The 17,063-nt window shown below is 37.5% G+C and overlaps 1 non-coding gene across 1 annotated transcript; it reads left to right on the plus strand.

The window, feature by feature from the left end:
• The first annotated feature begins 4,127 nt into the window (after positions 1–4,127).
• LOC112479368 lies at positions 4,128–4,342 on the plus strand. Its single transcript, XR_003046164.1, has one exon. It is a non-coding gene; the product is annotated as a small nucleolar RNA U3 (small nucleolar RNA).
• Positions 4,343–17,063: the final 12,721 nt, after the last annotated feature.

Below are 17,063 nucleotides of genomic sequence, written 5' to 3' on the forward strand. Positions count from 1 at the left end.
AAGAAAACCATCTGGGATAGGTCCCTAGAGAACGGTGGCCTAAAGAAGGGGTGCAGCAGAAGGAGCATGAGAAATTAGGAAGGTTGAAGGAAAACTAGGAGTATGGACAACACAGAAATCAAGAGCAAAAAAGAAAAAGGTGAGTTCTGTCAAAAGAGTGATCAAGTAAGATGGGGACTGCAAAGTCCATTAGATTCAACCCCAGGGCAGTTGCTAGTGACCTTGGCCTGAGCTGTTCCCAGAGTGAGGGTGATGGATACCCAACTACAGGAAGTTGGTGAGCATGTGGGCATCCCTTTTAAGAAGTTTGACCCTGAAAAATTAAAGAGAGAATGTAGCTGAAAGGGGCGTGACATTAAAGGCAGCCTTTTTTTCCCCTTTCATAAATATTAGGAGAGTGTTAAACATGTTTAAACACTGATAGGAAGGATCCAGTGCAGAGGCAAGGAGTAAAGATCCAGGAGAGAGGAATTAAGCAATAGATGGGAGGGGGAAGTGGGAGATGGATGAGGAGAGTAGGGAGATGGCGGTCTACTTCAGGTTACGAGAAAAGACCCAGATTCTGACTCTGGTCACAGGTAGAAGGAGGGGAAGGACAGAGTGTAGGTAATAGCTCCACCACAACGATGATCATTTATGGAGCTGGTCCTCTATTTTGTCACTCTCATGCAGTTCCTTCTTCTCTCACCTCTCTTGTCCTCCATCTTCCTCTACCTTTTCAGCATCTGGCAAAGCCCCAATCTTCCACGTTTTAAGCATCTGTCCTATAGCAGTTGGGCTGCTGGAAAAATCAGACAGCTGAGCCAAACCTCTCATGAAAGCCCCATTATTACTTGACATGTTGCTAGTTAGCTATTCCCACTCCCAAGACATCCATGTTATACCTTCTCTCATCAAAATCATCTCACACCACCTCCCCAACTCTCACTCTCAGCAGATAACCTCACACAGATTTCACAGAGAAAGCACAAGTCATTTATTTCCCTTACCTTCCCACCTCCTAGCCTAAAAGCCCCAGTCTCTGCCCTCCTTCTATCAAAGATCCACCCCTCCTCTAGGGCTTGTATCCCACCCCAAGCCCACAGAGCCTGTGCTGCTTTCACATATTTCCCCTCACAGCACCATCTTTCTGTCCTCTCTACCGGTTCTTCCCTGCAGAGCAAGTAGGCTCCATTATCTCCAAACTGAAAAAGAAAGGGAGAAGAAGGGAGGAAGAGACTGGGGGAATAAAGAGGGAAGGAACCCACTAGACTTATGACACCTTCCAGCCATGTTCTCCTTATGGAATATGGTGCTCAACTACAACAACAATAAAATAACTTCACTGTTTTTATTTTATTTTATTTTATTTTTATTTTTTAAGGTGGCATTGGTTAATGAAATTCAGTAAGATTCAGCTGTACCCTTTAACAACACAGTGACTTTAACAATAAGGCATATACATATTTACACTGTGTTCACCTCCCATAGTTAGATTTCTGTCGCCACATATTTGACCCCCTTTACCCCATCTACCTACCCCCCCACACACACCCTCTCATAAACACTAGTCTATTGTCCACGTCTGTGAGTCTCTGTCTGTTTATTGCTTTTAGGTTTATATCCCACATATAAGCGGTAAGTGGTTTTCAACTTTTTCTGTCTGGCTTATTTTGCTTAGCGTGATTGTCTCAAGGTTTATCCATGTTGTCGCAAATGGCAGTATTTCATCTCTTATGGCTGAGTAATATTTCATTGTATATATGTACCAAAGCTTCTTTATCCAATCATCTATCGTAGGACACTTTGGTTGCTTCCATGTCCTGGCTGCCGTGAATAATGCTGCTATGAACATCAGTATGCAAATATATTTTCAGATATGGGTTTTCACCGTGTTTTTAATACAGAGATTTCTGTCAGATTTTTTTTTTTTTCAAAACAAAAACACCAACTTTCCTGCAACCACAGAGAGCAAATGGAATTTTTCATTCTAAACAGTTTCCACTGAGCTTCACCTTAAGAAACTTAGTAATCTTTACTGTGGATGTATTTACATCAACTGGTACAATTTTGAATGAATTTTTATATTAAACTTTGAAAAGTGACTTCTACAATTTTCTAAACAATGCCTCACAAATCTTGAAATTGATTCAAACATCAGGGACTTCAACATGTATTTTAATTAGGTAAAATAACTCCTATCGTAAAATGGAGTTCTTAGTTTTCTCCTGTCTCTACTTCCTCACTTCTCTTGTATTATGATTTTAAAAATTCATCATGAACTGCTTCTAACTCCACTGAAAAGTATAGAGGACAAAAACATACCTGATGCTTAGATTTAATTGGTATGAACATTTCTTCAAATGTGCTTTAGATCTGTTTGAAAAGTAAAAGAGAACCTCATATAGCTCTCTTTCCTCCATCTTGGAGCACGTGGAGGCCTGCCAGGAACAGGACTTCTAAAATGACAAACATGTCCGGAAGGGTACAGTCCAAGGCCATTCTTGCTGGCTGTAAGCGAAGTCTCCAGAACTAGAGAGAGCACATAGCTCTTCTGAAAACCGAAGGTGAACAGAATTCTCTCTAGACAAGAGATATGCATATGTAGATAAAGCAAAGAACAACAGTGACGTCTGGTGTCAAACCAAACACTCCCAGAGTGATCTGGGAAAGGTAATTTGTGCCCGTGGAAACAGTGATGGAGTTCATGCCAAATCTTGAAGCAACTTTCCTGCTAAGGCCTTCAGACACAAAATCTGCATGATGTTATACCCATCAAGGATTTAAATTCATTGAAAAGTAAATAAATAGAAGTGTGATTTTGTTCTCTTGTAAAACAAAGCAAAACCTTATACATACAGTCGAAGACTGCAACGTACACCCACAATTCCATTTGCTCCCCTGTCTCCAGTAATACCCACTACTCTGAAGTTGGTATGTTCTCCATCCACCCTTGGTCATGTGGTGTCGCTGTTTTCATGATACATCATTACACACTTCAAATATGACTGCTTTTCTTTTTTATTTTATTGTATTTGTTTGTTTTGGGTTTTGGTTTTTGTTTCTTTCAGTCTCAACGAGCTTCATCTTAGTTATAGGACATGTCTTCAGATGGCTCTCTGGGTTGATTGTTCTACAATTTAGTTGTAATTTTAATGTGGTCATGGGAAGAAGCAAACACAGTGTTTACTCCACCTTCCTGCCTGCTCCTTCCTTGGTCATGTGTTTTAAAAACTTATTTAAATATTATACCTTATCCATCCTTCTGTAACTTGCTTTTTTAATTCAACATTATGTTTTAAAGATTTATTTCTTTATATCTATAAGTCTTGTTCCAGTTCACCTATTTTATTTTCTGCATAATATCCCATTTGTTTGGGCACACCACAGTGCCCGGGATGTAAAAACCAGCTGGGACATTAAACAAAGGGACATACATAGTGACATTACTAGATCTGGGAAGGTTTCTCAGGTCTTCTATTATTGTAAACGAAAATGGGAATAGAATTGGTGACAAACTCACTGCATGTGAACCAATTAAATAGTTTGTTCATCTTATTAGGAAATGCGTTTCCAACACATTTTTACTTTTTTGTGTTTGGACGTTAAATCCACCAACTAGCTTTATTTTAAGAACTCAAAAAGTGTGAACATAGAGTATATAAACATGATACAAAAACAAAGTTTTCCCACGCTAGTTCCTAATTACTCAGTTCCCCTCCCTGCCACAGTCATGCTGACCTGTCTGTAATTCACCAGAGTTTGAAAGTCAAACTCTTAGGACAGCCATAGCGTGTAACTTCTAAAATTTACTAACCACTTGTATCCGCTCCGTTCTCACTAGGCAAGGGAAAAGCGCGCCATTTCCTGTAGCTTTCAGGGACGAATGCCTCATCGGTTTTAAAGATGCAAGTTGTGATTGGCTGTCATCCCGTATTATGTTAATGAAGCTTGGCAGCTTTAAATTTTTAAAATTTCTTTTCCACTCAAAATGTTAAAATGCAATGTTAAGTGATAGCATTGGAAAGACTGTACATATTGAAAAGCCTCTGTCTTTTTCCAGTGGAACCAGAACTAGGGAAACTACTTACCATGACTTAAAAGTGTACAGATACTATAGGCCTAGTGGAACTTGTCAATTTCAAATTAAGACTATACTTTCAGGGATCATTTCTATAGTTTGTTACTAGAGAAGTTTCTCTGAACGTGTAGAGCACCCGAAACCACGAGGAGGAGGTAGGACGTCCTCTTCTGAGCGTGAAGTAGGCATTTGGTGTTTCCGTGCGGAACTGCCATTTGCCGTTGATGATCGTTCTTCTCTTCTTTTGGAAGAGTGAGAGGAAGAGGACGTTGTCTGAGTGGTTCTACTTTTATTTGTTGAAGAATAGAAAAGACGTTAGTAGTTTTATGCTTCAAAATTGCTTCAGGTGTTTTATCTAGCTTTTTTTGCTTACCAGATTTTCATATTTTGTAGGGTTGCGAAGTCTTGTGTTGCTTGTGGCGGTTTGCTTAAGAACTGATTCAAATTTCAAGTGTAAGCTTGATTCAGTTATGCCGCTGACAAAACATGTCAGCTCTTTGCTGTTAAAACGTTTAGCAGCTATGCGTTTTGGTCAAGGGACAGTCTTGAGTGGCTGCCTTTTGAGAGCCAAAAAGAAAAGCACTTTAATTAAACTTTTCTTGGCACTTTCTTGTTTTAAGGCAGTTGTTCTTTTTCTCTCAGCGCCATAATTATTTCTCTTAATTGTTTCTCTGGCTAAGTGCAACTTTATTTTTTAATTTTTTAATCAATTGTAATAGTGATTAGTATGATAATATAAATTTCAGGTGTACATTTATAAGACATCTGTATATTCTATCGTGTGCTCACCACCCTAAGTCTAGTATCCTTCCGTCATCATGTATTTGACCTCTTTTACCCTCTTCAACCTCCCTCACTCCCTAAGTTTTTACTTTTTAGGTTGAAAGTTTTTAACTTGATCACTTATATACTTCAAATAATGATAACACTCATTCAATCCAGAAGGTGTGTTTTAACACTCGGAGACTTAAGGTAACAAGAAATCTTTTAAAACATATAGATGAGTGTGAGCATCTTTTCGTGTTTACTGGTCCTGTTGAAGGACCTGCCCGTTCTGGTCTTTTGTCCATTCTAAACTTGTTTTTGTCTTTTGTTTATCGACTTGTAGGAGTTCTTACTTTTTATATTCAGGAAATTAAACCTTTCAACAGTTTAAATGTGTTGCAAGTTATTTCTTGTAATCCGTCAGTTGTTTTTTCATTGTTTATTATCATACAGAAGTTTTAATATATTTAATCCATCAATTGTCTCTTTATAGTTTTCTAGATTTTAATAAATCTTTCCTTACCCTAATGTTATAAAAATATGCTCCTGTATTTTCTAAAAGTTTAAGATCTTTTACAGTTGAATTTCTAATTATCTAGATTTTTACTCCTATGCGATGTGAAGTAAGGACCTAATTTTATTTTATGGGGCATTGTTGGCAGTATTGGAGATTGCAGAGGGTTGGAGACACCCTAATGCCCATCACCAGAGACTGATAGGTGAATTGTACTATTACACAACAGTTGGAAATAATGTATTAGATGTCACATCACATCAAAAATATAATTAATGACAAAAATGAGAGCTACGATGCAGTATTATTAACATGACTTTTAAAAATCCATGCACATACACAATACATTCATACAACAATACCCATTTTGCAAGAATAAAAAACAAAAAAGAAATATATTAAACGCAGTAGAATGGTTGCCTGGAAGAAGAAGGTGAATGCTAAAGGGATATGAGAATAAAAGAATGAAAGAATGAATGATAAATAGATAATTAGATAATAGACTACTGATGATAATATGTCATGGATGGATTGTCACCTGGGGGCCAAAGATGATAGATAAATAAGCAGAGCACCTTTAAAACGAGAAATAGATGATAGATAGATAGATAGATAGATAGATAGATAGATAGATAGATAGATAGATAGATAGATGATAGATAGATAGATAGATAGGCAGACAGACAGGAGGAAGGCAAGAAGAAAAAATGAAAGAATGGAAGAAGAAAGGAAGGCAGGAAAATAAGACTGAGTCATCATCAAAGTGTATACAATCTAGGGAAAATTATTCTTGTGCCCAGAAGGACATAAATATTCGTGACTCAAGGAGTGGAAGAGAGGGGCAAAACAGAGGGGGCAGTGCAGAATGGGAGCTGAATTTCTTCTAGGGAGTCCTTCTAAACAGTACACCTTGACTTGTCCTTTTATAGGCTCTATCAAGATCTTCAGAAGCAGCAAGTTTCTCCTCACCACAGGGCAGTATTTAAAGCAAAAGGCAAATGGTGCTAAATATCATGTAAACAATTACTCTCTTTTTCTCTACATCCCACCTCATACCCCATTTCTGTCATCAGAAGCAACCACCATCAATTCTCAGCTGTTTCTTCTGCTGGGTATATGCCTGTTTTTTGTTTTATTTGATTTGTTTTCAGAATAACAGACATATACTGTTGCCTCTTGAGCTACTAATTTTAGACGTTGCTTCTTGACTTAAAAAACAAAATTCAACTGAGTAAAATTTGAAGATCTTATTGGCTTTATTCAATAATTCATAAACTGAGCAGCATCCAAACTAGCTGATAGAAAACAGCCCCTAGGAGCTGTACAAAAAAAAAGACTTAAAGGCAGAAGGGAACAAGAACAAGGAAGTTACATTAGGTGAAAAATCGGATTATTGCAAGGTTATTTTCCTTTAGGGGATGACAGAGGTCTGTCAAGCAGATTATTTAATTAGTGCTGATCAGGCAATTCCTCATTGGTTTAATTCTATTTCTGGGAAAACTAAAACTGTAATTAAGTCTTGGTTTGGTGATGTGGGGTTTAATATAAGCAACTCCATTTTGGAGTCCTGTCTTGTCTTATTTTTAATACGAACATGCTGGATGAGGGTGCTCTCTCTCTTACATCCCTCTTCCACGTGGCCTTCTTCCCTATGTGATTGCATCACAATATTGTTCTGAGCCAAGCTGAGTTCTATGGTTACATTTACTACCATGCAAAACTATTTTCCTAGAGTTAAAATGTGCCTCATTTTAATACCATTTTTACTTTTTCTATTTTTAAATTTATGAAATATTTGACATGTAAAAGAATATATGGAACATATATTCCTGAAGCATAATAAAAAAATAACTACCCCAACGCAATATACTAAACAGTCCTTGATTTGTTCTGTTAACTTTATTCCCTGAGAGCACCTCTCGAATCCCATCCCCCACCTCCCTGACCCCAGAAGTAACCACTCTCCTGAAGTTGGGATTGCCTGCCCAGTATCACTCTGTTTTGATTAATGTGGCTTACTTAATCTCGTAAGGAATGTCTTCTCTATTTATTCTTTTTTCTCCATTTTACTCAGATATTCATGGATCTTATTTCTCCATGTAATATTAAAATAACTTTATGAAGTTCCTTAAAAGATTCTGCTGGAATTTTGATGGAATTTGCATTAAATTGTTGGATATATTTAGAGAGAAATAACATCTTGACCATATTACAATGCATCAATTGAATTTCTTTCCATTTGCTTAATCTCTTTAAGTCCTTAAAAAACTTTAAACTTTTTTCTCTATCAAGATCATTTTTTATGTTGGTCCCTAGGCACCTTCTATAATTTTGTTGCTACCGTATCTTACTTTTACATTTACTGGTTGGTTATTGCTGGTAAAAAGGAATACTAGTTTGTAAATTGATTTTATTTAGAGCGACCTCTCCAAACTCTATTTTAGTTCTAATTATTTATATATTGGTGTTGATTCTCTTAGGTTTTTCTATATAGAAAAGCACATCATCAGCAAATACTGTTTTCTCTCATCCCCTCTATGTTAGTGTTCAGTTTCTTGGTGAGTAACACAGACTCCCAAAAGAGTACCTTGAACAAGAAAGAATTTAATTTTCTCTTCAAATGAAGGAAGCTGGAAGAGAGGAAAATCTCTGGGTGTTTCACGGTGTCAAAGACCCAGACTGCTACTGTGGCTACGCATGGCCACTAGCACATAGCTGAAGCCAACTACTTCATGTGTGTATCTTTTCCCAATTCCATCTTCAGTGACTTCAAGTTGGTAGCTTGAAATCAGCCATGGTAGGAGTATCTACACCACAGAAATAGGCAGATGATACAAATCAGGCTCCAGGCTCCCCAACACCACCCCAAGAACTTGTTAAACACTAACAGCACACCTCTTCTTCCGTTCTCGCATGAGGATGGTTGCTGAGTTATAGCCATTATCTCCGCGCTCTGGTAGCAGGAAAGAGAAAGCGGAATGGAGAAAGTTGCTCTATATCTTTTAGAGAGAAGTCTCAGAATTACTTTACACAGGCTTAGAGTACTTTCGTACGCATATAGTTATAATATTTTCACTTCAACTTGAACTTAGTCACATAGCCATATTGAGCATCAGGGGAGTCTGGGAAATATAGTCTTAGCTGGCAGCCATGCTAAAACAGGAGAAATACTACACATAGGCAATTAGAAGTCTCTGTTTACACCTTCCAATCCTTAAACACTGATTTCAGTTCCAGGTTGAACAGTAGTGGGAACAATAATCCTTTTCTCTGATCTTGAAGAGTCTGTGTCTTTATGTACGGTGTTTACACTAAGTTTTTGGCATGTAGCCTGTATTATGTTAAGGAAGTTCTCTTTATCACCAGTTTTTTGGGATTGCTTTTTTTTTTTTTTTTGAGTTTTTATCAAAAAAAGGGCTGACTTTCTATCAGATGCTTTTCTTATTCTGTTGAGATAATCATGTTGTTTTTCTCCTTTGGTCTATCGATATGGAGAATTATGGTTGCTAGGTTTTCATATGTTAATCATCTTTGAATTCCTAAGATAAACCCTATTTTAATTATGATACATTTTTTATTTGATTTTACCTTTTGAATCTTATAAAAGGATTACAAGATTCAAAAGCCAAAACTATAAAAAATACATAAACTCAGAGCTAAGTCTCACTCTTGTCTTTATCTTCTTGATATTATTCCCCCTCATCCCATGTTCATTAGTTTCTGGTTTAACCTTTCTCCATCTCCTTTTGCAAAAAAAACCCATTATTACTATTAGTAGTAGTAGTAGTACAATCACACATGTATTTTATTTTCCTTAACAAAAGATAATATATGCCTTATTTCATTTAATAATATATCCTGGAAATCACACCCTATCAGTTTATAGAGATCTTCCTCATTCTTTTTTGGCGTGATATTCCATTGAGTGGATATACTATAGTTTATTTGACCAGTTCCTATAGGTGCAAATTTAAGTTGTTTACACAATTTTGCTATAACATATATAATACTGTAACTAATAACTGTGCACATATTTTTTCATATTTGTGGGATGTATCTTTAGGGTAAATTTCCAGAAGTTAATTATTGGGTCAAAGAGTAAATGCATATGTAGTTTTCTTAAACTTTGCCAAGTTCTGTAGGTAATATCCAATGTATGCTCCAACCAGCAATGTATGAGGGTATCTGTTTCTCCATAACTTTGCCAACAGGTTGTTGTTAAGCTTTCAAATTTCTACTCATCTAAATGGTGGAAAATAGTGTATCAGTATAGTTTTAATTTGCATTTCTCTTTTTTATAAGTGAAGTTGAGTATTTTTTTTGTATGTTTAAGGGTCATTTTTATATCTTTTTGTGTGTGTATTTTCCATTTATATCTTTTGTCCATCTTTCTATTGAGTTTTTGCTCTTTCTCTATTCCCTCAAATTTTCTTGGAAATCTGCAGTTATCTTTCAGCCATGCAACACAGATAGAAAAAGTTTCCCATAATTTTAAAGAGCTTTTTAGGTACTAAGGATATTAGTCCTTTATCTGCCATGTAAGTTGCTAATATTTTCTCCTAGTTTTTCATTTTTTGCCAAGCAAAAGTATTTTTTTAAATGTAGTCAAATTTATCAATTCTCTTATATATTCTTGATTTTGAGTCATAATTATAAAGGCTTTCTTCACACACATATTATTAAGAAAAATTCACTCATGTTTTCTTCTACTAGTTCATGTAGTTTTACCTTTACATTTAAGTCCCTGGTCTGTTTGAAGTTTATTCTGGTATATGGTGTCAGCTGTGGATCCAGTTTTACGTTTTTCCAAATGGCTGAAACCACCAGTGGCGTAAGATAGCACCTAATTAATCCTGGAAAGTTTGGCAGAACTTATCTTCAACCGTTGCAGCTTGGAGCTTTGGAGATAGATGATTTTTTAATTATCATTTCAATTTCTTTATTAGTCTTCTCAAGTTTGCTATTATTTTTTTCTTGTGCTAGTTTTGACAGTTCACATTTTTTCTAGAACTTTATCCATTTTGTCTGTTTTTAAATGTATTGATGTAAAATTGTTCATTAATTTTTTAAAAATATTTTTAATCTATGTTGTGTCTATACTTATTTCCCCTTTCATTCCATATTTTGTTCATTTGCAAATATTTTCTTATCACTCTCACCAAGTTTGTCTAGCTTACTAAGGTTTTCAAACAACTTGTTTTTAAAAATTTCTTTTTGAAATGTCTTTTTCACTGGTTTCTATCTTTATTCTTCCCTCTCTTATTTCTTTGAATCCCATCTTTGTAGCTCTTTCATAAATTTTTGAACAAGGTTATAATTTCAGTTAGGAATGTTTTCAGCCTCAAGTTAAAGAAAATATGAATAAAGGTGGCTTAAACAAACAGGTGGGTTTTTGTTTTGCTTTATTTTGTTAAGTATTACACAGCAAGGAGTCTGGATGTAGGTGGTTGCTGGCATTAGTTCAGCTGTTTAGCCAAGAACCTTCCTGGGCTCTTCCTACCATCCGACTTGGCTGTCCTGAGTGTGTGTTGGATTTTTTAATCTGATGACTATCAACCTACCTCATGATCACAAGACAGCTGTCACAACTCCAGACGGAACATTCATGTCCAAGGCAAGAAAATAGGGGATCAGATGTTATAAGCAAAGCATTCCTTTCTATTAGAAAACAACATATGCTGTCCAGAAGCCCCCTAGAACACTCCTGCTTATATCTCATTGGCCAGGACTGTGTCACATTGCCAGCTCTAACTGCATGGGAATCTGGGAAAGCAAGTATGTAGCTTTTTCAGTACCCAATGTGAAGATGAGTAAGGAAGAAGGGGGATGGCTGTTGGATTATCCACCAACAGTATGTGTCACAAATAATTGGCTCATTTGTTTTCAATCTTCCTTGTTTTCTTTATTCCTTCCTGATGCCTTTTGGATGAATCCTCACCCTGATCTGTTGCTCATTGTTTCATTTTGGCTATAACCATTCTGCTATTTAACCCATGTATGGATTTCAACTATTAAATTGTTCCTACCCAGTATTTCCAACTGACTCTTCTTGTCTGTTCCTGCCTTATTCAATATATTTCCTTATCTTTTGAGGGTATTTATTATACTTACTTTTAAATTTAGTCGAGTATATTAAGTCTGCTTCATATAAGATTAGTTTCTCAGTTTGTTTTTCCTTTATTGCAATTGTGTTCTTCTTTGTGTTCCCATTACTTTGGGTGTGTCAGTGAACTTGGCAGAGGAAGGCTAAGACCCAGATGCTAAGATATGAAGAAGGGGTGGTGGGGGTGGGGGTATAATGTTTAAGATTCACTAGTCTAGCCCTACCTAGCCAAGATGGAGTCCTGGGGTGGTTTTCTTCCTCATTAAGTAATAGGGCAGCAATAGGGTAATGATCCACTCGGGACCCTGGGGAGGGGGGAAGGGAGAGGGAGGGAAGGGACAATGGTGAGCAGAACTGAAAAATCTCTCCCTCAGCGTGACCCTCATCCACTCTGGCTGCAGTGAGTCTCCCCACAACTGCCCCCCAACCACCTTCTGTCTCCTCATGGATTTCTCAGTTTTTACTTAGTTTCTCAAATTCTCAACCCCTCTTCACTTCTTTTTCTTCTTCATTGTTGTTAAATAGATCTTTTCAAACAAAGTTGAGTGCAAGGATGCCATTTCAATTCATGGCCACCATCATTTCCTATATCCCCACCCCTCACCTCTTGCCCACTGGATTATTGGATTATTTTAAACAAATCTTGTAACTTTCCTCACTCTAAAGTCTACTCTGTCTGAAATTAATATAGTTATCCCCACTTTCCACTGATTACTGTGTGCATAGTATAGCTATCAGTATAGCTATCTCCATCCATTTATTTTTAATCTAAATGTGTCTTTTTATATAAAGTGGGTTTCTTGTTGATAAATATACTTGGGTCTTATTTTTGTTTCCCTCTACACTCTCCCCTTTGGCAACCACCAGGTTGTCCTCTGTATATATGAGTCTGTTTCTGTTTTGTTTCTGTTTTGTTTATTCATTTGTTTTGTTAGAGTCTACATGTAAGTGAAATCATAAAGTATTTGTTTTTCTCTGTGTGACTTATTTCACTTAGTATAATACCCTCTAGGTCCATAGGAAAATATTTCTAACTTACTGAAGTATAAAAGAATATTATTCTTGGGAGATGCATGCTGAAATACTTAGAGTGGAAGAAGCATGATGCTTGCAACTTTCAAGTAGTGCGGAAAAAAAATAATGAAGGAAACCAAAGTCTAGAGGCTGGACTGGATCTAAGTTACACATTTTTGGCAAATCTCATTTCTGAGGCATCTCCAGGGTCTGAGGGAGGGAGCTTCCACTATCAGCCTAGATTAGTTTCCCATCTTATCTGCTCTATTTAGTAATTTCCCCTCCACCACCACCCAATACAATAAAGTTGAAGGACTAGTACAACCCCACCACATGCGTACCTACCAATAGATTCAACATCTCTTAATATTGTGACATCTTTTCTTTAAGTTGTATTTGTGTATATGTTATTGCAGGAGAAGAAAGATTGTTTTTTTTCTTCTACCCTTCCAGATTCTCTGCTCGGACTCTGTAACAAAAGATAGATTAACAAGAGGAAAACAGAAGTTCACTAACATATATATCTCCTATATACATGGGACAAACTCAGGGATGAGTAACTCAAAAGGTGGCTAAAACTTGAGCTTATATAGCATCTTCAACAAAGAACAATAAATTGAAGAGAGATGACAGGACAAAGAAAAACGGTTTTAGGCTTCCAAGGACTGAAAATTAGGAAGGTAAATATGGAGAGAGGTTTGTTTGCAGATTCCTCTGGTGCCATCTCTGGGTGGATAAGGGTCTATAGTCCTCTCCAGTAAAGGAAAATTTATATCCTGCCTTTAGGCAAAAAGGGGAAGAGTAGAGAGAGCTCTTCCTATGTTTGCTGCTTAATTGTCTTCATTGTCTTCAATTTAAAATGATTCTTATGTCAAAGGGGCATATGCTGGGGTGACATTCTGGTTTCCTTCATTATTTTTTTCTGAACTACTTGAAAGTTGCAAGTATCACGACTCTTTAGCTCTAAGTATTTCAGCATGCATCTCCCTAGAGAAATTCTCCCACATAATCATGGTATCATTATTGTACTTAATTAGAAATAATTCCCTAAAATCTTTCATATCTAGTCTATATTCATATTTCCCCAATTAATCCCAATTTTTTAAAAGCCATGATCCAATCATGATTCATGCTTTGCATTTGGTTGTTGTTTGTATTCTTTTAACATCTATAACAGTCTTTGTACTTCTCTTTTTTTCTTGATAGGGATTTTGTGGAGACCAGGACAGACGTTTCATAAACATCCGGCATCCTAAATTTGCCTGGTTATTCCTCATGGTGTCATTCAATTTATTCCTCCATACACTGTGTTTTTTAGAAACAGTTAAGTCTAGAGGCTGAACTGGATTTAGGATATACATTTTTGGCATTATTATCTCCTGAATGATACTGTATACTTCATATTGTATCCTATCAGGAGACACATAATGTAAGGTTGCCCCACTAGTGATGTTAAGCTTGATCGCTTGGTTACAGTGGTGACTGCCAAATTTTTCCAGGTAAAGGTATGCTTTCCCTTTGCAATGGTTAATGCAAATAATCTGTGGAGCAATACTTTGGCACCATAAAACATCCTATACTCAGCAACCTTTTACCTAGCATCCATGCAATCATTATTTCATGGGAATTTCAGTATAGTTCCACTGAGCATTTTAATTTCAGTGGCTGTATTTTTTAAAGTTTTTCTAGTTTTCTTTTTTTTAATGTCTGTTCTTTTTTACATATTGCTCTATCCTTTCACAATTATTATTTTTTTTTACTTGCTATCTTTTTGATGTTAAGTATACTAATTGTATAGACTCCAATTGTTCTATTACCAATTTGAGGTGAGGATGGTCTTTTTTTTTCTTTCATGGTGATGTGTCCATGGGAATATGCTGGAGTCCCTGGCATATGTAAGTGTCCCTAATATAATGACTTTGTATTTGCTAAGGTTTTAGGGGTTTCATTATTCTTAGACCATGGGCCGCTCCAGAGGCAACTCCCCTTGCTGCTCTGACTTTTCATTTCATTTTTGGCACAAAAGGAATTCTTGACTATGGGTCCTTTGAGTTTCCTGTGGGTTTTACTGTTTTGTTTTGGTTTTGGACCACTCGATATTAATTTCTTGACTTTGGGTTCCTATAACAGGAGGGTATTTGAATCAGAAACAAGTGATGAGGGCTTGAGCTTTATCACCATGCACGGGTAGGAGAAATTCACTGGGTCTTCCCAAGGTTGAGGAACTGGAAATAAGGGCCCCTACAAACCCACATTGAACTTGGGAAGCAGCAAGGAAGTTTGCAACTACCTGGACCCACACGTGGAAAAAGCAAAAAAAGGTGAGGATAGGTCTGAATTTACATCACCCTCCTAACTCAGGTAGTACAGAAAATAACATCATGAACACCCATGATTCATGTAAAAAAATTTCTCTATTGTTGAAGTACCCCTTTCCAGTCATATTACTCTCTCTGAGAGGCAACTGCTCTCCTGAGTCTTAATGTTTATTATTTCAAACATAGCTTTATTCTTTTATTACATTTGTTTGTATCCCTGAACAATATCCCACTTCTCTCTCTAGTCTGGCTCTCATCCTCTATCCTTGGTGAGTAGTCTTCACCAAGACTACTCAAGGTCACCATTGACTTAGGTACTAGCAAATTTTTTTGTTGTTCTAGCAAATTTATAGAATACCTCTATATCCTTATCTTACCTGCCCTCTCTGCAGCTCTCCAGTTTTCTTGTTCACTCCTTCAGAGGCTCCTACTCCCTGGTTTTCCTCATCCCTTCAAACTACCCTAATCTCATCTCATTTGTTCCTCCTCCGCCGCCCTACCTCAATATGCTGGCATGCTCTATGGCTCAGTTATGGTTTCTCTCATCTCCATCTACACTTTCTCCCTAGGGTATCTCCTTCAGTTCCTTGACTTTAAATACATCTACGTAAATGACTGCCAAATCTCTATCTCTGACTTCCATCTCTCCCTGATCTCCTAGCTTGTAAATCCAACTGTTCACTTGATACCTCCACTCTGAAATCTTGTGGACATCTGACTCACTATGACCAAAATAAAACCCTTGATCTACACCACTAGGCCAAACTGTTTCCTTTATAACCCCACTCCCCTATTTCAGGAAATGGTCCATTATCCGACTGTCTCTAGCCAGAAGCCAGGAGTCATCCATGGTTACCCTTTCTCCTTCAGCCCCACATCCAACCTATCAACCTAAATAAAGAGGTAAACCAAAGCAAGCTCAGATTACCAGAAATTGAGTTTATTCAGGAATAGCACAGGAATTGCTATTTGGGAAATGCATGCTGTAGCAAGCAAGCATTGAGGGTTTCAACAGGCTGTACATATGGGCAAGGAGCACAAAGGGGGAAATTCAGCCAGAGTTCAAGCAGTAATTTCACTGCCTTGAGGATGAGGATTCTTATTGGATGTTCATTGGGCAGGAGATAAGTCCCTCATCTTCTGTAATCAGGCATTTATGGGAAATCAGTCTCTCAGTCCTTAAGTTCTGTTCTGAGGGAACATGTGTGAGATTCTCCATTTCATATCCTCCCGTTTCATTTTAATTAAAATCCTTTCACAAACCTATCAGCAAGACCCACTCACTCCTCTTCCCAAACAAGGTATACATTTAATCCATTCTCTGAGCTACATTTCTGTAGTCACTACCCCAGGCTAGGGCGACATAATAATGTCTTGCCTGCTAAATGGTCTCTTCACTTCCAGTCTTGCCCCCTTCAAACCACACAGCAGGAAGCCTGACATAAAAGCAAATGCAACTCAGATCTTGTCACTCCTCTGCTTAAACTTCTTCAATTACTTTTCTTTAGAATAAAAGCCAAAATTACTACTATAAACTTCAAGATAGCTAAATGATCTTACTCCTCTCCCCCTCACCTACTGCCTTCCAGCCACACTGGCTTTTTCCGTTCCTCCAGACCAAGTTCTTTCCTGCCTCAGAGCCTTTGCACACACCATTCTAAGATCTTGGTCTGAAAAGTTCTCCACCTCCCTGCCCTCCATTTTGATATGGCCTGTTCCTCGTTTTCTAGACTACGGTTAAATAACACTTCAAAGATTGCTTTCCCGGCCACTTTATCTAAAGTAGGTTCCCACATTATTCACTACCGCAGTTCTGTTTCTCTCAGAGCACTTACCACGATTTGTTATTTACTTTTCTACTCCGTTCATACTAGAAATGTGAGGTCAAGGAAAGTAAAAACTACTATCTCCAACACCTAGCACCAGGCCTAGCACATGATAGACACAACAGATATCTAGTGAATAGTGAGTCTGTGTCATCCAGGCACTTTAAACATAGTCTCTCCTTTAAATTTCGCAATAACTCCGCGAGGGAGGAAACATGCTCCCCATTGTGCGAAAAAGGAAACCGAGGGTCAAGTTTCCAACTTGTCTGCGGTCACCAAGCTAATAACTGAAGGAGTCGGGATTCGAACCCATGTCTGTAGGACCCCAGAGCCCTCAGCCAAACACCACGCTGAAGCTCCTCAGTTTTGGGAAACCCAGCAGCACAGAAAGGTCCTTGGCTATTACTCCAGGAACAAAAACACTCTGGTCTCGCGGGCTGCCGAAGTTCCCAGCAGTCCCTGC

The sequence above is a fragment of the Pteropus alecto genome, unplaced genomic scaffold (genome assembly GCF_000325575.1).
Source record: "Pteropus alecto unplaced genomic scaffold, ASM32557v1 scaffold484, whole genome shotgun sequence".
NCBI classification, from domain to species: domain Eukaryota; kingdom Metazoa; phylum Chordata; class Mammalia; order Chiroptera; family Pteropodidae; genus Pteropus; species Pteropus alecto.